The sequence below is a fragment of the Gopherus flavomarginatus genome, chromosome 6 (assembly GCF_025201925.1).
Source record: "Gopherus flavomarginatus isolate rGopFla2 chromosome 6, rGopFla2.mat.asm, whole genome shotgun sequence".
Taxonomy (NCBI): Eukaryota; Metazoa; Chordata; order Testudines; family Testudinidae; genus Gopherus; species Gopherus flavomarginatus.
This window is the reverse complement of record NC_066622.1, coordinates 119,115,052-119,137,669: the sequence shown is the minus strand read 5'-3', so window position 1 is coordinate 119,137,669 and position 22,618 is coordinate 119,115,052. Positions and strand designations below refer to the sequence as shown.

General features: G+C 41.4%; 1 protein-coding gene across 1 annotated transcript in view; it reads right to left on the bottom strand.

Annotated features, from left to right (window-relative positions):
* Positions 1–22,618, bottom strand: part of FAM53B (family with sequence similarity 53 member B) — a 95,285-nt gene that overhangs the window by 5,785 nt on the left and 66,882 nt on the right. The gene's annotated exons all lie outside the window — the stretch shown is intronic.

Sequence of the window (22,618 nt, the reverse complement as noted above, 5' to 3'; positions counted from 1 at the left end):
GTAGAGAGAGGGAAAAATGTGCTACTTCACTTAGGACATCCCCCTGCGAGAACAAAAATGGTCCTTATTGTACACTTACCGGTGTTCTCCCCTTCCTCCCCCCGCTCTCCCTGCTCCACCATGGATTTTTCATGACATAGATATTGTCTAAGGAATATCCTGGGGAGAAAATACCCAAAGGTACTAAAGGGCTCTTTAATCTAGCAGAGAAAGGCATAACAAGAACCAGTGGCTGTATATAAAGCCAGTAAAATTCATAATAAAAATAAGGCTCAATTTTTTAATAGAGAGAAATTAATATTGGACCAAGCTATGAAAGAAGTGGTGGATGCTCCATCTCTTTTTGTTTTCAAATCAAGGGATGCCTTGCTGGAAGATATGCTTTACGCAAACTTATTGGGCTGCATACAGGAGTAAACAGATGGAATTCTAAGGCTTGTGTTATCCAGGAAGTCAGACTCGATGATCTAAAATCCCCTTCTAGCCTCAGAGATCTATAAGGGAATGTCAACAGCATTCAAAATGATTAATTGAAATGTTCATCTTTAGAGTCTTCAGAAGCCACTGCAGAGAATGTTGTTCAAGTCTCGCAAAAGATAATAATTACACTTAGTAAACCCTTTGTGAAAAAGAAAAATCCCATCAGCAAACTGATCTAGCAGACAACCTGCCTCTCTCAAGCCCTCAAAGACTTAATATGTTATTTTCCCCAGATCTGCCAGTAAGAATTAGGTATCTTAGCGGCAGCAATTTACATGCTGGAAATCCAGGCCTACTGTTAGTTCCCTTTGCAGTAGTTCTTGCATTTCTTCCACCTTCTGTAATGTCTGCTGGATGCAAATATACCCACTTAGTCTTGGATACATTACACATTACCCAGCCTGGCTGCTTTAGGACCTTGAGATCTGAGAACTCAATCAGCACAGATCCATTCAGTTGTAATTAAATGCATTTATTTTTTTAAAAGCCATTTACTGCCATTTGATGGGACATTCTGGACAAACTGATATAACTAAGATATGCATAAAAGGATCACAGCTACTGAGAAAGGAGACTTCTCCCTTTCATAGGAGCACTTGCAGTATAGATCCTAAATACATCCTTCTCGTTACAAATTGTTTAAATCTATGGCCAGATTTAGGAAAGCCTTTAAGCTTGTAGTGTCTGCAGGCTGCACCTCTGTAGCAGAGAATGGAGAACTGGCTCCATTTTATATGGTTTAGGACCCTAATTTTAAGCATGTGCTTAAGACCCATCGATGTCTATAGGACTTAAGCATGTGCTTAAGTGCTTTTCTGAATGGGTTCCTCTGTGTTTATGCCACAGTGATGAGCACTGTATCTCAGTATCATGCCCGTTTATTAAGGGGAACACAAGATCTCTGTATCACTCATCTCTGTATGAAACAGGCTTTGTGGTTGGTTGTAGTTTCTTGAAACTCTTTATTTAGATCACATACTGTCAGATCAAAATGGTTTCAAAACACTGACAATGATGAGATCTTTGCCGGCATTTAGAATTGCTCATCTTAAACTACGGTATGTATGACATGACAGTTTTCATCCCTGGAGATACTGCTGACTGCACATGCATACATATTTGTAGTGACACTTTTTAAAAGAAACAAACAAAATTCTAATCACTTATCTTAATTAAAATAAATTGCCACTCTCCTGATGTTCACTATGTAAGCAAAGCACGTACTGCAACAAGGAATACCCAGGGACCAGTGCAATTTGCAGTAGAACAGGAAATCCCTGATCTCAATTTTCCAGTGGTTTGTGAAAAGACGCAAAAAGAACTGAAGAGGGAGAGACCAGAAAGACAGATGGACAGAGGCAATGCAAAGGTGCAAAACCTAGGGAAAGGGATAGAAGTCTCACAGAAACAAAGACCTGTGGAAATCTAACATTAGCTTATGATAAGAAATGAAAGCAAATACCTTTTGAGTTAAACAAGGACTATAAGAAAGCACAAAGATAACTTTAAGAAGTCAAGTGACCACTGAAATTATTACAGGAAATAATGTCGCTCCCCTCAGACTGACAAAATGTCCTTGCGCCTGCTAACACTGAAAGGTAGCCTGCTATTAATGATTAGTTTCTGGTAATTCCATCTGTGCCCCATGAATCTAAAAATCCTCAGCATCTACAGTGCCAGTTAAAGCACTGCATGGATATCCAGCGGGTTGTGCACACTTCTCCCAAAACGAAAGCCAACCATGTGATGCTATAATGTAAGCATTAACTCATTTCACAGAAATCTAGTCTGGCCATATCCTGTCTAAGCTCTCTATCTACATATTGCTATACACCCAGCACTGTATCTGAGTGCTGTATCAGAGCTATAGTCAGATAAGGGTGGTTCACATGTTTAGTTCATGTTAATGTATCCTCATGTACAACCAGGATTATTTTAATTCAAAGCCAGGGTTATAATTAGCTTTCAGACCAATGTTATACTACAAGCGGGTGCTGCTAATCTGCTCAGTGTATTTTGGAATGCTGGTGTGAAAAATCCCCATTATATTAGGAGGATCACACAAACCACACTGCTGGTCAGATGATAATACTCAGCATTAACTTGACACAAGAATATCCAATCACATTTCTGAGTCATCTCCAGATGTACAGTTTGGGCTCACTGGTAATGATGGTGCACCATTGTGGACTGCAAAACCTATATGGCGTTTCAAAAGAGCACAGTTCACAGCTAGTCTGGTCTGTTTTCGGTTACACTTCCTGAGTTTGATTCAGAAAGTGGGAGGGGCTGCCAACGGACGAATGGATCAATTGCCCTGGGAAATGCACTGATTCAGCACATCTCACAGGCAGGCTTTAATGGCAGGGTGGATGATCAAGGTACTAAAGGGGCACTCAGGTATATAGGTGCTGGAACTAGGCAGGGTGCAGCAGCAGTTTCCATCAGGGTTTACAGTTTGGTTCAATGGCTCCCAGCACCCCCATTCTACAAATTGTTCAGGCACCCCTGCTCAAGGAAGACAAGGCCATTGCAGAGAAGCTAAATGAATTCTTTGTGTCAGTCTTAACTGCAGAGAATGTGACGAAGACTCCCACACCTGAGCGATTCTTTTTAGGTGCCAAATCTGAGGAATTGTCCCAGATTGAGGTGTTAGTAGAGGAGGTTTTGGAACAAATTAATAAATTAAACAGTAATGCGTTTCCAGGCCATAAGAACAGCCATATTGCGTCAGGCCAAAGGTCCATCTAGCCGAGTATCCTGTCTTCCGACCGTGGCCAATGCCAGGTTCCCCAGAGGGGATGAACAGAACAGGTAATCATCAAGCGATCCATCCCGTCACCCATTCCCAGCTTCTGGCAAACAGAGGTTAGGGACACCATCCCTGCCTATCCTGGCTAACAGCCAATGATGGACCTATCCCATGAATGTATCTAATTCTTTTTTGGACCCTGTTATAGTCTTGGCCCAGAGGGTATTCACCTAACAGTTCTGAAGGAACTCAAATATGAAATTTCAGAACTACTAACTGTGGTATGTAACCTATCACTTAAATCAGCCTCTGTACCAAATTACTGGAGGATATTTTTAAAAGGCTCCAGCAATGATCCTGGCACTTACAGACTAGTAAGCCTAACTTCCATACCAGGCAAAGTGGTTGACACTATAGTAAAGAATAGAATTATCAGACACACAGCTGAACACAGTACGTTAGGGAAGAGTCAACAAGGCTTTTTTAAAGGGAAATCATATCTCACCAGAGTGTTAAAATTCTTTGAGGGGGTCAACAAACATGTGGACGAGGGTGAGCCAGTCAATATAGTAAACTTGGACTTTCAGAAAGCCTTTGAAAAGGTCCTCACCAAAGGCTCTTAAGCAAATAAGAAGCCATGGGATAAGAGGTAAGGTCCTCCCATGGATCAGTAATTCGTTAAAAGATGGGAAACAAAGGGAAGGAAAAATTGGTCAGTTTTCACAATGGAAAGCAGTAAATAGCAGGGCCCCCAAGGATCTGTATTGGGATCAGTGCTGTTCAACATATTCAAAGCTCCCAGTGGCCGCAGTTTGCTGTTCTCGGCCAATGGGAGCAGCGGGAAGTGGCAGCCAGGCCTGCGCTGCTTTCTGCAGCTCCCATTGGCTGGGAACAGCGAACTGCGGCCACTGGGAGCTGCAGACGGCCATGCAAACGTAAACAAACAGTCTGGCAGCCTGCCAACGGATTACCCTGGTGGGCCGCATGGGGCCCACAGACCGCAGGTTGCTCACCACTGATCTAAGCGATATTAACTGACTTAGATGACCCCTTTGCATACATATGTGAATGTAATAGATGGGCTGTTTCCTAAGCAATACATGGTGTAATAAACCCATTGCATCCATAGAGAGGACTCAAGACTTATATTAACCATGCCATAAACAAACTTTCCGAAAGAGGACACCAAAGGCCACACAGCCATTTTACATTGCCACATCTAGTTTTTTTAATGCCACATTCTCGCAGTGTGGTGCGCACACACTATCTGAGCAGTGCCAGATGCAGTGGTTTGAAAGGGTGAGTAGAAATGATGTGCTTGTCCCTGGGGGATCCCATGGGACTATACTGCTATCCTCCCCTCCCAGGATTACTGATATCCATGAGTCATAAAAATAATGCTGAGAAACATTTTCCCCCTTTTATTGCTTTAGAATGTGCCAGCTGCTATGCTTCCAGGGGGTGGGAGGGGGCACGAGGGGAGACTACCCTTCAATTAGCTACTGAGGCCCTATTCCCCCCACATCCAGCAAAACATGAATTATTCTGGCTAGAAACACCATTTAGCTCAGACTTGATTTTAAGCAAATGTTGCTCTCAGACCAAAACAGCAGGAGCTCATTAAATTTCGGCAGCACAGTCATGTGACACCCCTCCCCGCCCCGTAGCCATATGCAACACATCCAACCTGTCTCATTGTCGTCAGAGAACTGACTCTCACTCCACAAGCTTCCTGTCCCAGCATGCACTGGATTTTCATGTAATAGCTGGGACAGCCTTTTGAGGAACTGTCTCTACTTCAGTTTTTTCTAATCTTAGTCTGGACCATGAGGAAAAAAAATCTTCCCCAGATGTTCTTATGAGTATTGAGAGCTAATAAATGTGCCCTACTGTACATCCGTATAAGGGAATGGGTCACAAAATCTACGTTTTTATAGGGATCCACAGTACGACTTAATGCTGCAATAAAAGCATATGCTAGAAGCTACAGCTACTTCAACTACTCTGATGCAAAAGTTTGTTGCTATTGACCTCAGTTACTCTATAACCAAAGGTCTACCACAGCCAATATAAATGTTTTAGGATCCCATTTTGACTGAATGTTATGTAAAACCACAGGGCAAAGGTGACACATGCTCTCTCTTTGTATAAAAGTATTATCTCCTGTGACTTGTTCTCTTGCCTTTCCATACGCCCCTCTCTTGCTTTTGCATCACAGAAACACATGATTCCCAAAGGAGGAAGGCTCTGATGAAAACCAGATGAGTAGACCTTTTCAGCAAAAACTTGTGGGTTTTTTTCATGGGCCATGTAGCCTGCTATGTAGCCACCAATGTTCAGGTTTAGCTGTTTAGAATATGAATCTAATAAATGTGCCCACAGAAGAAAGTATCTGTTCTAGATGAAGACGATCATCTGACACACACTTCCGAAAGAACCAGAAGCTGAAGCAAATAAATGCATTACAAACAAACAACTGATTAGATTAAAACTCTCTCATGCCCCACAAACTCTCACATCTCTACATGGGAATTGCACATGGCATAAACCTGTAGCATATCTGGAATGCAATAGGGTGGCAGGTCATGAGATCCCTGAGTTTAAATCATGAAGTAGCTTGATTTTTCATATTCACCATTACTAGATTTGTATGTATATATTTGCCAGTGGTAGCAGAGAGAAAAAGGAGAAAATAGTGCTGTCTCCATACTGTGTTTATATGTGCATTTGTATTCTCATAAAGACTATGAGCTAAATTCACTACTGGGTAACACAGCATTACTTCATTGCAGCCTCACTTGCTTATACGCACAAAGAATTCTGTGGCTTTTTATTAGAAATTTGCATTAAAAACCCCCCAATTTTCAAAGTAAAGCTGATGGCTGGCGTTCTCCAGCACTCTGTACAGATTTGTTTGGGGATTTGTCTCTGGTGCTCCTCTCACATCAGGAGTCATGCAATCGAACTCATTTACACCAGCGTAAGCCTCATCTCAGTGAGAGTGCAGTCAGACCCAAATATCTATTGAGCAATCCGGTGTCAGTGTTTCAGCAACTTTATGCTTCAATTATCTTTTTAAAACACACAAACCCAAGGCACTGGCACTAAATTTATACAAATTGATCATCTCCTGAAATGCTTTAATCGATATCCTTGAGCATTATGTTAAATGAAGCATCATAATAAAACAAGTCATTGCAAGCAAATGCACAGTTATATATAATAAATTGTTGTGATTCAGTCTTCCACTAGGAGTCCCTGCAACTCCAACTCAAGGGACAGAGAGCCAGAGTCTGATCTCATTTACACTATTATAAATCCAGAGTAGCTCTGGTAAGTTAAATGGAATTGCACCTTGGAGCAGGTTTCACTGGGGGCCAGCATGCCTAGTGGCCAGGCCATGGCTTGACAGTCCTTCAACCCTATAGCAAATTTCGCTCTGGGGCCAGCAGGCAGGCCGTGGCCCATCAATTTCCCAGTACCCCAGAGTTCTTCTGGACAGATTGAGAAAGATAGAGAGACCCAGCCCTTTCCTCTGCACTGGGTCCTAGCCCAGGGCCCAATGGGGAGAGGGGTGGAATGTCTTGTCACCTCTTCCTGGTGCGCCTGACCAGCCTCTCCTGAGCTGCTTCCTACCTCCCCGCTTTCTTTTCTTTTTGGCATGTGGTCACAGCCTGCTTTCCTGCGCAGCTGGAGTACCCAATCAGCGCCAGAAGCTCAGTCAGTCCAGCTCTCTTCCTAGTCTCCAGTTATGCTCCATCAGCAAAGTGTGTTGGAGAGAAAAGGGGCAGGCCCCTATCCTCCCAGTTGGGCCTTACCAGACCCTCTCCTGTGGATTGCTTTGTCCTCAGAAGCTGCAAACTACCTTCCTCCCTTCAAACAGTCTCTCCTTCATTCTCCCTCCCTGCTTGACTGTCAGAGTCTTTTTCTGAGCAGATCCTCCATTTGGAACATGCTCCACAGTACTGCTCCTTCATTCCCTTAGGCTCGGTAAACCCCCTCACCACACCTGCTTACATCAGGCCTGTAGGCAAGTGTCAAGTAGGCAAATTAAGTAAGAAATGTTTTTTATATGGGCACAGACATTCAGCCAGGAACAGTCTTTTCTTAGAGGTGGGTCAGAAAACAATGAACTGATCTGACAGCATCTTTATCGCTCCTGGTGCTTGGGTACTGCAGCGTATTGAGCCATATGAGTGAATTTCTTTGGAAGCCTGTTTGTGAAAAATAGTAGCTAATGCATAAGTTCAATGGCTGCATTTCAAATGGAAATAGCTCTTTTCTTTAAAATAAAACTCTCTGGGTATCAAAAGGCACTAATCCATATAAAAGACTAGGTATTAGTCCATATAAAGGACTAACAGCTTTATGAACCTGCTTAATAACTAGAACTTGGCCAAAAACAAAAACCTCTCAAAACCTGCTGAAACTGTAAACCATGGAGCTGATAGGCATTATTTATTATTAGTACTAATTATCATTTGTCAAGATTCAGAATATGTGCTTTGTGTTGTACAAGACACACAGCAAAGAATCTCTGCCCCGAGGATTATCCTTTATAAAGTGGTAGATGGCACATATGAAAGGCCAGGCATTCTAACTGGTTTGTGATGTGCGTTCTCCCGTCTGAAAATGCAGACCTTTCCGTTCATCCCTAGGAAGCTGCAGGAGAGCTGAAGTATACTACCATGCTGAGCATAGTGCTTTTGCAATGAGTTATTCATATCCTATTTCCCTTGCAGTGGCTTTCATATATCATTTGTTGACAGGAATATTCTCATCCTGGGTCTATGTAAAACACATATGAAATTCCCAGTGCCAAAGAGGTCATAGTCAATATTCTTATGTAGCATGATTTCAATAAGAGGTTCTCAAAACGTGGTGGAGCTCTTGCTCATGGTCACAGCCTAAGCCCTATTATTCAAAAGTATCTTAGGTACTTAGAAGCCTATGTTTCACTGAAAGCCAATAAGACTTAGACTCTTAAATGCCAAGTCATTTTTTAAATGGGACGTAGGCTCTTAAGTGGATTTTTCAATTCACTGGCAATTTTGAAAAAATTGGGGAAAAGATTCATTTCAGGTTGAACCGAAAAAATTTAAAACTTTTTAGTGAATTGAAAAGTTGGGAAAAAATTGTTTTGCAGTTTTGAGCATTTAACATTTTAAAGTTGTTTTCAATAAATGTTAAGGAAATTTTGAAACAAAGCCACTGTGTGCTGAAAAACTGGAATGTTTCATTTCCAAAATGGTAAACCAAACATTCTGCTTCTTTCAACATTTATTTTTTACAACACATAACTGATATGAGTTTGCAAAACAGTGTGATGATGTTGAATCTGCATTATTTACCCCTCCCCGACCAAAAAAAAGTTTCAGACAAAAAAAATTCACTCAGCTCTACTCCTAAGTCACTTAGACACTTTTGAAAATGTTGCCCATGGTGCTAACTCTCCTCCACCTGTCAACTCGTATTAAAAGACCTGCTAAAATAAATCTAATAGTTTTCTGCTATTAATTGTCCATTGTCCAAATGCTGCAGTTGCTCCAGGGATTCTATATTACCATGAATGGGAGGGAGGTGTCCACACAGTCTTAAAGATGTGGGGAGGTGGTCCACATGGTGATGAATGGAGGGGGAAGTATTGGGAACAGGATTTGGAAGTCCCCCTGAGACACCTCTTGATTTCAGTGGGAGCTAGAGGCCTAAATACCTTTTCAGGATCTGGGCCTATATCTGCAGAGAGTCATTTTCTCATTGTCCTATAACATCCACAATTAGATTTGCATCTGCTGCAATTCTACCTCTGACCTAAAGATTACTGAGACCATTAAATAGAAGGCTCCTGTGTCAGCTCATGAAAAGCTCATATGCTCTTGGGTTGCTGTATATTTTGTTGCCATGCCTGATGAAGGAAGAGCATTGCTATTTTAGAACGACATGCAGTTTTATAAATGAGACAGTGTTTAAAAAGTTGACTTGCCAGCACTCGATTTAGAAAGCAAGTTTTCCCAGGCACTGAGTTTCTGTGAAATCCTCTGTGTTACTAATCCTCGTTGCATTGGTCTGAGGGTAAAGTGAGGAAAAGATGGCCCTATGACAATTCATTTGGCTGGCATTCTGAGGTTGTTGCAGCTGTCCATTTGAACAGGAACAGAAGCCTTCCTAATCTTAATGTCATAAACTTTGGCAGGATCTGTGATACTCTAGTTACCTGGTAACAGATGAGGGGTATTAAGTTTGCAAACAGTGTGGCAATGGAAGTTCTTTGTGCCTGAAGGAGATGATCTCCTCTGCATTCTAGGATTAATGATGTATCCCACCTTGTCCTCAAAGGAACTTTTCACTCTTGCACAGTTTCAAAACAAACATTTTGTTTGTCTTGCTTACATTGTAGACTCAGTCAGAAACCTCCCTTTCCCGTCTTTTGGCATGAATAGAATTTTCTTTATAACAAAAGTAAATGCACCCTCCACAAGCACAACATTCTTTCAAGCCACCTAGCTGCAGATATGCACTTGTACTGTACACCATAGAGCTCAATTTTGTATACCTTGCACATGCAAAGCTGCCAGTGAAATGTGCTTGTGTAAGGACCAGAGCTGGTTAAATGGGGGAAGATCACACACCCCCTCCAAAAAAAACCAAACCAAAACTGATTCATATGTATTTTCTCAGATAGAAGCCCTGAGCTGAATTAGTCATGATATGCAGGGTCATATTGGGTCACATCTTCAGTTACTGCCAAGGAATTTAAGGCCTGATCCAAAGCCCATTGAAGTCAGTGGAAAGAATTCCACACAGTGCATGTCAGGGAATAACATAAAGCACAACAATGCACTCCACTGACTGAGGGGCTGCTAAGTTCAAGGCGGTCTCTGGGCGTAAGTTAGAGCAGCCTATGGGCTCTAATGTATTTAGTACAGTTTTTAGATACTTTTACAGAAACGGAGAAAAACACCTTGAAAAATACCACATTTGTTTTGAGAAGGCTAAGACATCTACTTCCAAATCTGATTAAAGGGACTTTCCTCAGACAGAGAACATCAAACTTTAAAGGAGGTGCAGATGATACAGACTTAGACTTGTGTGTACACGTGAACAGTGCAGTCAAACAAATATCTTCTCTACCATGATTTTAAACTCTCCAAATTTAATTATATATCTATAGCTATATATTATGTAAAATATATACAACAAAAGCTTCACTCACTCATTTTCATGTGTTGTTCTAGAAGAAAAGTGCTTTTTCATACTCATTTTGGGTCTGTAATGGAATAACTGTACTTTGATAGGAACCTTTAACACACTGGTGAGGTTATTGTATATGGTAGTATGGAAAAAGCTTTTTGATCAAGGATCTGCAATATTTTTGTGATGATGAAGCCCATATTTTCACCTGCTGTTGGATGTCTCAGCTGCCTGGTGAGCAGATGTGAATCAGATGCTGTATTCACTGCACCATCTGTTCTACGTTCATCTGGATTTTTGTTGTTGTTGTTGTTGTTGTTCATTTATTGGGTGGATTTAGTGCTTGTGAAAAGTGCCGGACTGGCAACTCTGGAGAGTAAAGTTCTCTATTTATATCTGACAGACAGATAGCATCAAGAGAAGTAGTGCAAGTTTCTCCACAATGCTTCACCAGTAGTAGTTCATTCTCCACACCTACTCAGCCCTTGGTTTCTTCAGTGACTCTTAACAAGGCTGCCATATAGCACCTACTGTGGTGGCGGATTTTGTAATGTAGAAACTCATCCACTTTGAAAAAGGCTGAGTTCATCACTGCACATCCAATCTGCAACTGGGTGCTTCAGTAAGATAATTACTAGTGGGTAACTGGGACCATTGTTTTCACTATACTGGGTTCATATTCCCCACTGGACTATCATCAGGTGGCAATAACTTTCAGTCACCAAATAAGTAGGCTGAATCTGAACCAGTGAATGGCTCTATAGTCCGTTTCTAATCTCGTGAGCCATTCAGTTTATTCTCTGTTATCCCTTCCAAAAATATGAAATCTTAGATGCTCAAAGAGAGAGTGCTAATAAATCTACATATATGGGACGGAAATAAGAAGTTGCTAAACAAACAACATTGCCATAAAAATGAAATAAATGTAAGAAAAGCCTAAAAAGCAAAACTTCTACATCTCTCACTTCTTCTTCTAGCAGCTTTCGAGCTAAGGAGCTGCTGACATCTCCAAAAGGGCACATTGCAGGGGAACAGCCATAAAAATGCAAAGCTGCAAGACCAACCTGAGGGAGCTACAGGTTGCCAACCACTGTTCTTGCAAACCAGACCACCCTGAGGGCAGGTCCTTTAGCACTGTCCAAGACCTCTTGTACGACCGCTGTAAAGGCTAAATAAAGCACACATACTCTTGTTTGACTTGCACTTTACTCTGTGCCGATCCGGTCTTGTGAAACTAGGCTCAGTGCAGAGACCAATGAGCCTAATATATTCTAAAGGGAAATGATACTTTATTTGGTTTCAAGGCCTATTCTGATCTTGTCAATTTGCCTGTGGGTATCTATGCTCTATACAGGGATTGCTCAGGTCCACGGGTGCCTATTTGCTCTCTATTCTGCCTTTTGCTGTCTACTCTTGTGCCCCCATCCAGGGGCCTCCCTTGTGGGAAGCTTGAAGCACAGAACAATTCAAGCAAGAGAGATGATATCAGAAGCACTCTCAGCTGTATGTCTAAAAAACTCAAATACGCAGCAATACGATCCACATATCTGAGGAGGAATAACAACGTGCAATGTTTATCTGAGCATCACAGGGCACACTTAATTATCTAGCTGGTCCAGCTGTTTGTATTTGCACTGGCATCTTTCATCTAGGTTTTAATTAATCTAAATTTTATGGATTGGGATTCCAAGGAGCTGTTTGCACTTCAGGGCATTTTTTTATATTCCCTAACCTCCATCCTTCCACCTTTAATCCAACCTTTAGTTAATCAGTATTGTACAGCTCGGAGAGCATTGCTTGTTTAGAGTACACATTTATACATGTTCTGCATTACCCAAACAGGCCTAGACACGCCTGGGCAGGTTGTGCTGGCCTTATCGCTGCACTTCTCTGATTCAGTCTGTTTAAACAAGGCTGCGAATGTTCTTCTAACATAATGTTTTCTATTTAAAGTACAGCAGCTCTATTATAGAATCTACTTTTTCCTCCAGTCAGTTGATACATTTTGTTAACTTACAGAGCTAGTCCTTTTTTGGGAATTATTAAATGGTTTTCCTGCAGTCAAATTCTGCTGTCATTTTCAAGGATAAGTCTATATTGACTTCAGTGCAGGGGTAGGCAACCTATGGCACGGGTGCCGAAGGAGGCACACAAACTGATTTTCAGTGGCACTCACACTGGTCCTGGCCACCAGTCCGGGGGCTCTGCATTTTAATTTAATTTTAAATGAATCTTCTTAAACATTTTTAAAACCTTGTTTACTTTACATACAACAATAGTTTAATTATATATTATAGACCTTATAGAAAGAGACCTTCTAAAAACATTAAAATGTATTACCGGCACGTGAAACCTTGACTTAGAGTGAATAAATGAAGACTCGGCACAGCACTTCTGAAAGGTTGCCGACCCCGATCTACTGGGAGGTGACCCTATGTAACTGTCAATAGAAATTGGCTCTTGGTGTTTGTTTTCACTTGGGTTCAGATAGGAGTGATACCACCTGTATGCATGTTCGTAAAATGCTTATAACAAATGAACAAGGCATTTGGGATCAGGGTTAATTAAGTAGGAAAATGTGTTATTGTTTGAATTTTTGCTTCTTTAACATGTAGTACCTCTTCCTGACCTCTGGGGGAACCAACAGATTTACCCTTAAATAAGGAATCAGGACTTCTTACACTTCTTAAAATATGTGGCATGACACATAGATTCTGCAAACACTAACTCACCCAAAGCCTGCTAATGTCAGTGGAAGTCTTTCAGTTGACTACAACATGCTTTGTATCAGGCCTTTGAGTAGTACCACTGGCATCAGTGGGACTACTCCATCTGTATAAAGCTCCTCATGTACCATAGGGTTTGCAGGATTGGGCTCTTGTCTGCAGCTGGGTGCTTTAGCAGAGCAATAATTATAGAGCAGCTGGGACCATTAACTTCAGTGGGAATTTTGGACATGCAAGGAATACATAACTGAGCCCTGTGGTCAAAACTGTCAAATTTCAGACAGCCAAATTTCAGACACACAAACTTACGTGTAGGAACATACATAAAAGTGACCTGATTTTCAAAGGTGCTGAACATGTGCAGCTCTTACTGACTTCAGCGGTCACTGACTGACTTATCTTGGTGCCTATGCTTTAGGCACACAAGTTTGAAATATTTGGCCTGAATTCTTAGGAAAATAACTCTTTCATGACCACCTTGCATACACCATGTAGGGGCTGGCTGGATTTCTCAGCTTCTATTTGCACCATCCTGATGCAGCTGTCGCCCCTTTAACTACATTTTAAATATTTTGCAAGATGTGCAAATCAGGCACTCAGTCTCAAGACAACTTTACAATGCAATATCTCCTCTGTGACAGGCCACTAATTTAGGCTTGGATTCAAAACTGACTGGAGTCAATGGAAGTCTTTTCATTGAGTTAATGGGCTTTGGACCAGATACTTACAATTTCCTCCAGCCACTGTTTTTGTATCTAACAAACAGAGTTATATATTAAGAATAAATGTGGAACACTGGCAACCTAACCACTGGGAAAGCTAAAGAAATTCATCTTACATATTTCTTCATAAAACTCTCTGCCGCCCCAATAAAAGGTGAAACTTAAACTCTGTCCTCCAATGAAATTCTAAGAATGTCTCCCTCAAATAAGAAATCCCCAAGTAAATATGCTAGAATAAATATTAACAGAACTATAGTCTCCAAGGTGAAACACTTGGAATGGGTTTTGCACAAACACCTTTTCCCCCAGTTAGGTAATTGCTGCAATTTTCTTGTTAAAGGTGTAATGCTACAAGCTGTCGACAATAACAACCCTACCTACTAAACTGAGGCACCGTGTTGCATACAGTTTCTTCATAGGGCTGAAAATAACTATCTGCGAGAAGGAAACTGAGAACTGACCTGTGGGTGGAAAGTATTTCGCCTTCTCATTCTGCAGAGAAATCTTGCTATGATGGAACAACTCCATCAGCCTTTTCCTTAACATAGCAGCTGCTACTCAAGCATTTGCAATAAAGGGAAAGAGGTGCAGGCAGGTGGTTCACACCAAAACTTTAGATTTAGGGGTTTTTTAAACTTAATTATAGCAAGATCAGCACCGACTGTTAATACTTAAGTTCCGTAAGTTTCCAGTCAAACCCCCTTTTCAGTCAATCATAATTTTCTCAAATTTTCATTTTAGGCCACTGTATTTGAGACTTGGTTTCATAGCTTGTAGGTAATTTGTGTGTGTGCATGTCTGAAAGTTTGAGCCCAAATGTTTCAGCAATGTTTTAGTATAAAGAGAATGATAATAACCACCTCTGCTTGAACAGACCTCCATCAGAAATGACTGGGAGAAGAAAGCTGAAATTTGGCATGGAAATAGCTCTCACTAAGGAGAAATACATTTGGATGATTTTTTTTATTGATTTCACTGAGTTGTGGCTCTTTGAAAACTCCTTGTAGAGATGCACAGTGTATTTGCATAGAGGCTTTTTTTTTTTTTTTTTTTTGCTAATGTAGGTGGTGTTACATAGTTTAGCTGCGTAATGAAGAGTATACTAATGGTTCAGTCTGTGCAGGCCTTAAAAGATGAAGGAGTTTAGAAATGCCTGGTTTGTTAAATATGTGTAAGCAGAGATTTCACTCATTTAATAAAATCATCAGAAACAGCACGTCGTGGATAGTGTAAAGCTGCTCCTCTGCAATATGGCAGCACTCTGCTACACAGAGAGGCTGATGATTACATGACTGTATAAACAAACGCTCGCTGTTGTAATGATTATTGGTTTGCCCCTGATAGTTCCATGGCATGGATTGTAAACCCTAAATAAACAAACAGTTGTTGTTTTTTAAAGAAGAGCTGGTGTGCACCAGGCAGGACTAATGCCAAGTCCCAGAGCACAGAACATCTGCTGAGACTGCTTTCTTTTACAAAACCCAGGAAATGGCTTACAAAAACTAAGTTAACATAAAACTTAAGGTTGTATTAAGCAGTCTGTTATCTCTGCCTGCCCTATTGTACGTATATTACAATAGTCTTCACCTATAACTACAGTTTAACATAAGAGTTTTTCTACATGGGTGTAGCATCTTGTATGTTGTATGCTATGCCACCCAAGTCTATGAATGTACACAGTATCCACACCTGCACCATGGATTAGGGTAATTTACACCCTGGTACGCACATGAGGTTGTAAGATCCCACCCACCCCCATGCTTGGCCATGTTACATGTGCCAGGATCTGCTTTCCAGAGCATGAGGGCTGCATAGCTACTGCTCCCCCCCTCACCTGCCCCCTCAGGCAAGTGGTTAGGGTGGAGGTGGTGGAAGGGGGAAGGGAAGGGAATCGTATGCAGAGCCATTGCTCCTCCCCACCCCATTCAAGTGGAGCGAGAGGGCACTGGGCACATGAGGAACAGGAAGCAGTGTCCTTTGAAGGGATGCAGGCCCCTACCCCTGTGACAGATGTGACTCGGTGCAACGGTCAGTGCCTCCTCTCTCAGTCTCAATCCCTCAGGGGACTACTCCTAGCATGATGCAGCTAATGCACCACACATTAGTAATGGCTGGGCCAAAGGCACATTATAGCACTGAATATGGCACAGGGATGGAGACTTTCCTATTTCATATGACTTTCATAAGACCTTAGAGAGCTGGGTCTTATTCCCATTTCTACCAACTGTGACCTTGTACAGCCTCTCAATTACCTTGCTTAAAAACTGGCAGGGAAGAGTTGCCTGCTTCCTAGGGAAAGGGTATTGAGACCCTGTTCAGTAGCAAGGGTTGTGAACTGCAGAGAAGTATTAACATGAGTTCGTAGAAGAGGCAAATCCAGGCTTTCCTGTCTCCTAGGCCAAAGAGCATTTTGAGTGAGCTTTTACCTGAGATGCAAGCAGGCATGCAGGGTTGCAACTCAAACCCTGCTACGTTGCAAAAGTGCATGTAAAATATAAAGTAAAAGTGACAACAATAATAATACAATTCTTGGACTAAATTTAAACTAACATGTCTATTTTCACTGTGCAAGCTCTAAGAAATAAACAAATAGGCATCATGAATAGTCAAAAGTATGTTAAATTCTTGAATGCATTCCGTTTTAATTATCCAAAATGTGATTAGAAAGAGCAATTGGGAATTTTTTTCTTTTTTAAATGTATGATTTTTAATCCTAGCAGCATCTCATTAAACCCAGAGCTGAAATGAAATATCTCAATGCATTGATTCTGTGCGCTAATCCCACTGCAGGACTCTATAATCTTTCTAACTGTTGGTTGTACTGGATTTCTAATTTGCACCGTGACTGTGAGCTTTGGAGTCTGTCTCCAAAGGATGCTGAAAGATGTGGCTGTCTTACTTCTACCAACAGTAATTGGCTACCACTGCCATCATATACTAGGGCAATGAGGAAAAGGCCAAGGAATTCCAAGATCAACATTCATACTGGGGGAAAGGATGCAGATTTTATACTGACATTACTTTTTCCTAGAACAACCTTCCAGTGATGAATGAAGTGTCAGAAAAAAATACGACTGAAATATCCAAGGAAAAAAACACAGGGCAGTTATAAAACATGTGAAATGCAAATAGAATACTGTCTGTCCTGGAGTCTGCGCTGGGTTATACCTAGGGAAACAGGCCCAGATATTGCCCGGTAATTAAATTCTCACTCGGCCAACATTTTTTTCGATAATTGCTAATGCCTGTTTACCACTTTTGAATGATTTCAACTCACAGCAAATCCTTGCTGGCTGAATCGACACACATGGATGGAGTCAGAACTGCCCTCTCTGAGCTATGGGCTTCCTTTGCAGTTTCTAGAACGGGCTGAAAAATGAGGATAGGGAGAGACAGTTTTTTTGTTCTTCAGAAAAGTTTCTGCTAAAATAATGTATTGCCCAGTCACATAGTGATCTGCATCTGGATTATGCAGGACTTGGGGAATTCGAAAAACTAGATACTTTATTATTATTATTATTCTTATTTACTAGATAGTTCATCATAATACCTAACTCTCTATAGTGCTTTTCATTCAACAAAGTGCTTGACAAAGAAGGGATCCTTATTCTCATTGTAAAAATAGGGAAACTGAGTAACAGACAGAGCAGGGAAATGACTTATCTAAGGTCACCAGCAAGCCAGTGGCAGAGCTGGGAAGAAACCTCAGGTCTCAGTTCAGTGCTGTGGTGTTTGAGCCTCTCTTTAGCATTAAAGCTGTCTTGGAACCTGCAGATTGTATTTAATTTTGTTTGCAATTTTACTCTTGTCTTCTTTCCATCTCTGTAATTGTCCCATTACCATGAAGAATTTAGTGGGTTTTTATGAATGGGAAAAAATAAATCCTGAGGGTGTTATATTACCCATCAATAGGACTCTCTTGTGATATCTGTGTTAGCTTGGAGAGATCATTTTAAAAACTCTTCCATCCCCACTAAGAAGGAATATAATAGGTCTGCATATGCATGATAGCAGAGGATGAAGAGTGTAGTAGAGAAAGATCAGGTTAATCCAGATTCACATCAACTCGCGAACTCTTAAAATGACAAAGTTAAAACAAGAAACACTAGAGATTTGGAAAGTCAGTCTGGTCTAGCAAGCTGGATGCTGAATTAAGAGACAGGAGACCTGGGTGTCTGCCACTGATCTGCTGTAGGACGTTAGATGAGTCACTTCCTGTCTTGGTTTCCCCTTCACTCTCTGTCTAGCTTATCCATTTAGACTGTAAACTCTTTGGGACTGGGACTGTCTTTCCCAATATACTGTGCCTAGCACAAGGCACCTCCAAATCTCAGTTGGGCCTCTAGCTGTTTGTGCAACACAAATAACAATAACTAGGGAGAAATCATCAATTCTTGCTACAGAAAACCCCTTTGGCTATATCCCCTGACCATTATAGTGCATGCTGGAAGTGTCTATATGCCAACTGAGGTCATTGTGAAACCATACAAGTATTACATATTTTAAAAAAATTTCCCAGAATTTTTGTGGCTCCTTTTCTCCTTGATCCCCATGGTTACTTTGTGTCTATGCTCAGTGTTTGCTCTTTGTCTGTGACAGGCATTTCTCTCCTGGTATTTCATAGCATTCATTATCAAAATATGCTAATTAAAATCACAGCTCCGATATGTGCCATTCTAATTGAAAATAATAAACAAAAAAGCATCAGTCAAATTAATGGGCATCTTTAGTTTGTAAAGTGTTTTTTAATAGTTATCATGAAGGAAAAGTACAGTAATCTACTTCTGCAAGGCCCTCAGATGGCAGGTGCTATGGAATGCCAGGTATTAATAACCAGATTGGCAGCGATATTGGTAATTATGGTAGTTCCTAGAAGCCCTAGTAGAGATCAGGGTCTCTTTGCTAGGAAGCGGTACAAACAAACAGTGTATAGAAGAGTCCTGGCCCTTAAGTGACAAGACTGACAAAGAGAGGGAAAAGGAAGGTTTATTAACCACTTTTACAGATGAGGAACTGAAGCTAAGAGAGATTAAATGACTTGCCTAAAGTCACACATGAGGTCTGAGACGGAGCCCAGATCCCTTAAGTCCCATTCCAGTGCCTTAACCACAAGACCATCCTTCCTCTCAATTCTTCCCTTTAGTCTATAACACAGATGCTGAATGGTGCATGGATTACAAAACCAGTTTGGGGCCTGACTGTGTCCCATATATTGGAGAGCAGAAGAGACTCTCGGTGCATTGATCTGCCCACAGCTCTGAAGAGGATGAGGGAAGCTATCTAATTGGGACCTGCAGCAAGCTCTCCTGTTGTCTGTATATGGGAAGAGCTCATGGCAGGCCAGGGGGAGAGGATGAGGATGAAGGCAAGATGCATGTTGTAAGAGCAACAGTGCTGTCCAGTGTGAGACAAATAGCAACTCAGATGCCTGCTATCTGTGGGGACTGCAGCTGGGACTGTATTAACTTTCCCACAGAGCTCGCTCTACACAAGGCCACATTGACTCAAAGGGAGGCTGTGGAGGCTGCACAGGCAGGGAAGCCATAGCACACGGCTCTAACAACAGGGAAGAGCAGCGTTCATTGTTAAACACTTAATTGGTTGGAGTGTGCTCTGGCATGTAAATATCACCTTCCACCGGTTCAGCAAATACACTGGGTCAAACCCTGTGCTGATTGAAGTTCTGTGCAATCCCACTGGCTTCACTTGGGCTTGTTAAAAATGTTAAATCAGCACAGAATTTGGCCCGTTTCACTGAGCCTGGGTTTCGTGTCTCTGCACCCAGAGCATTGGTCTACAAATGAGCAGTGCTAAGTTTGCTGAATCCATTCCAGAATAAGCAAAGTCAATTTGGTCTTAAAAGCCCTGCAGCATGATTAGGGGCACCGTCTATGAACAAAGACAGACGGGCAGCTCTCTAATATCTACCAAAAGCAGGCAGGGGAAGAGGTTTCCTATGATACTGTTCAAGTGTGGTAGACAGCAGGCTCATTGAGTAATGTGCTTTTTTTCCTGTACAATATATATATGAAACTGAACATTGCACTCTGGAAATGACCTGCATGTCCAAAATTAACAAGCTGTTGGCTCAGTTAAAGCTCCTGGAGCCAGAGTAGCTGCAAAAATATATCTGCATACATTTTGGAACTGGCAGTTTTTTCTGTATTCCCTCCAGTTATCCTCTAAACCCCAGGAAGCCAGGCTTCACTCTTCAGTAGCTGTTCCCCTAACTCAGAATGGGAGGAATTAACTAGTACTGTTCAGGAAGAAAAGTAGATCCCTTCTGCAGAATAGATTGTCTCAAGGAATATGGTGGAAAGCATTGGTACATTTTGGTTCTGTTTAATCAAAGCGGATTTCCTTCCAGATCAGGCTGAAAAGATGAAATCTCAGGATTTTTCTTGAAACAAAATATTCTGAAAATATTTCCATGTTATTGTTTCTCCTTTTATTTTAATGATATTTTGCTATAATTTAGACTAGAATAGAATAAATATAAAAGCTGAAATGTTTTGACTTTTATATTATTACAAGATAATATAATATAAATAAAAATGATAAAATAGAAACAAAACATTTGTTAATTCTCATTAAAAATGCAACAAAACTTACACATTTCCACAAATTTTTCAATTTTGTCAAATCAGCATTTTCCAGTGAACATTTTCAACCAACTCTATCATTAACATTCGTGCAGTAGTATTAATATGAGACTACATTCAGCTACCACAACCTGAAACATCATGTAGCCTAAGCCAGTGATTCTCAACCAGGGCAGCGGGGCCCACTGGGGGGCCATGAGCAGATTTCAGGGGGTCCACCAAGCAAGACCAGTGTTAGACTTGCTGGGGCCCAGAGCAGAAAGCCGAAGTCCCACTGCACGGAGTGAAGCGTGGGGCCTTGAGCCCCACCACCAGGGGCTGAAGCAGAAAGCTGAGTAACTTAGCTTCACTGTGCCCCCTGTGGCATGAGGGCAACTGCCCTGCTTGCTACCCCTTAAAGCCAGCCCTGGCTTTTATAAGCAGAAAACCAGTTATTGCGGCACAGGTGGGCCATGCAGTTTTTATAGCATGTTTGGGGGGCCTCAGAAAGAAAAGGTTGAGAACCCCTGGCCTAAGCCACTGAAGCTGGTGGAATTCTCCAGGCTAGCAAACTGTGCTAGCAAATTGTGCTTCAAACAATCTCCATTGCTATACCAGAGAAAAATTCTCTGTAAGGAAAATATTATATTTACATGTTAGGCACGGAGAGAAAGCAGCTCTCCAATGAAGACTACGTGAAAAACTGATTCCTACTACGAGTTGTCAAGTACTGAACCAAATTAATCCCTGGTGTAATTCCATTGACTTTAATGGAGTTTTACCAGGGATGAATTTGCTCCGTTGTGTTTAAGGGTGACATTACTTAGAATTATAGCACTTTCCTGTGACATGAATAATCACTGTAAAGATCCTCAACACAGGCCCTTGAATGCACTCACTTGTGATTCTGATCTGGGATTTTTGTTTATGGGCCATTATTGAATACATACAGCCCAATTTGTTTCTTACTTGCACAGGTTCATGCTTCTGACACTATGTTTGGCTGAGCAACTGCTCTTAGAGTGAGTGAAGGATGAAGTGATAGGACTGAAATGATGGAATTCTGAAAACACTAACCTCACCATCAAGAGGTGTTATGTAGTGATCAACATAAAGAACGAGCAACTAAGGTTTCTAGTTTCCAAGCTAACTCTAATCGGTGGAGTTACTGCTGACTTATACCAGAGTAAGTGACAAGAGAATTAGGTCCATTTAGGAGCTGTGAGCTCTTTTTGGCTCATTCTATTAATGTTGTGTTTGATTAAAAAAAATATGGGAGGAAAATGTCACCTGGAGTAATGTATTTTTAACCAATCTCATTCATTCATTACATGTCATTTCATGCCTTTGTGCACCACTGTTCCTTCCTACAGTGTCTTCTGTTTATCTGCATTTATTTCAATAACTTTAAAGGTGACTCCTAGCAGCCTGGAGTGGGATTTACAAAAGCACTCAGCACTAGCCAAACTCCACTCCTGCTGGAGTCAATGATCAAACTTCCACTGATTTCAAGGGAGCAGCATTAGGCCAAAGCTAAAGGCATCTGAAAATCTCACTGATAGTGCTTTCCCCTTTTGAAAGCAATTTAGAAACACATCACCTGTTTTTCAGGGGAGCTGAGCACCTAGAATGAGAGCTGTAAATGCTCAGTGCTTCTGAAAATCAGGCCAGGAAGGGTATGTCTACACTGCATCTGGAAGCGAGCCTCCCAGTCCGGATCTACAGACTTGTGCTAGCAGGACTCACGCTGGCCAGGGGTGGTCCTAGACTAGCTGCCAGCCACTGGTGCCCTAGGCGAACCATGCAATCGGCACCCTCTCCCCCCACCCCCTCAAGGGCAGATCTAGGCTGAGGTTTTGGGTAAACTGGGAAACATTTTGCCCCTTTTTTCCTTTTAATGTTTTTAAGTGTTTTGTTTTTTTAAAAACAGAGGCTTAATTATTTGGTTTGCCCATCTGTCTGTCTGCCCAACCAACATTTCTGAGATCAGATAAAATAGAGACACGAAATTTTCCGCAGAGATTTGTACACGACAGCTAGTCCGATTTCAAATAAAAATGCATTAAAAATGTTAATTATAATTTTTATTATTACAAATCCAAAATCAGCCATTATGCTATCCTGCTTTAGCTGCCATTACCATCACATCCAATATAGAAAGAAATA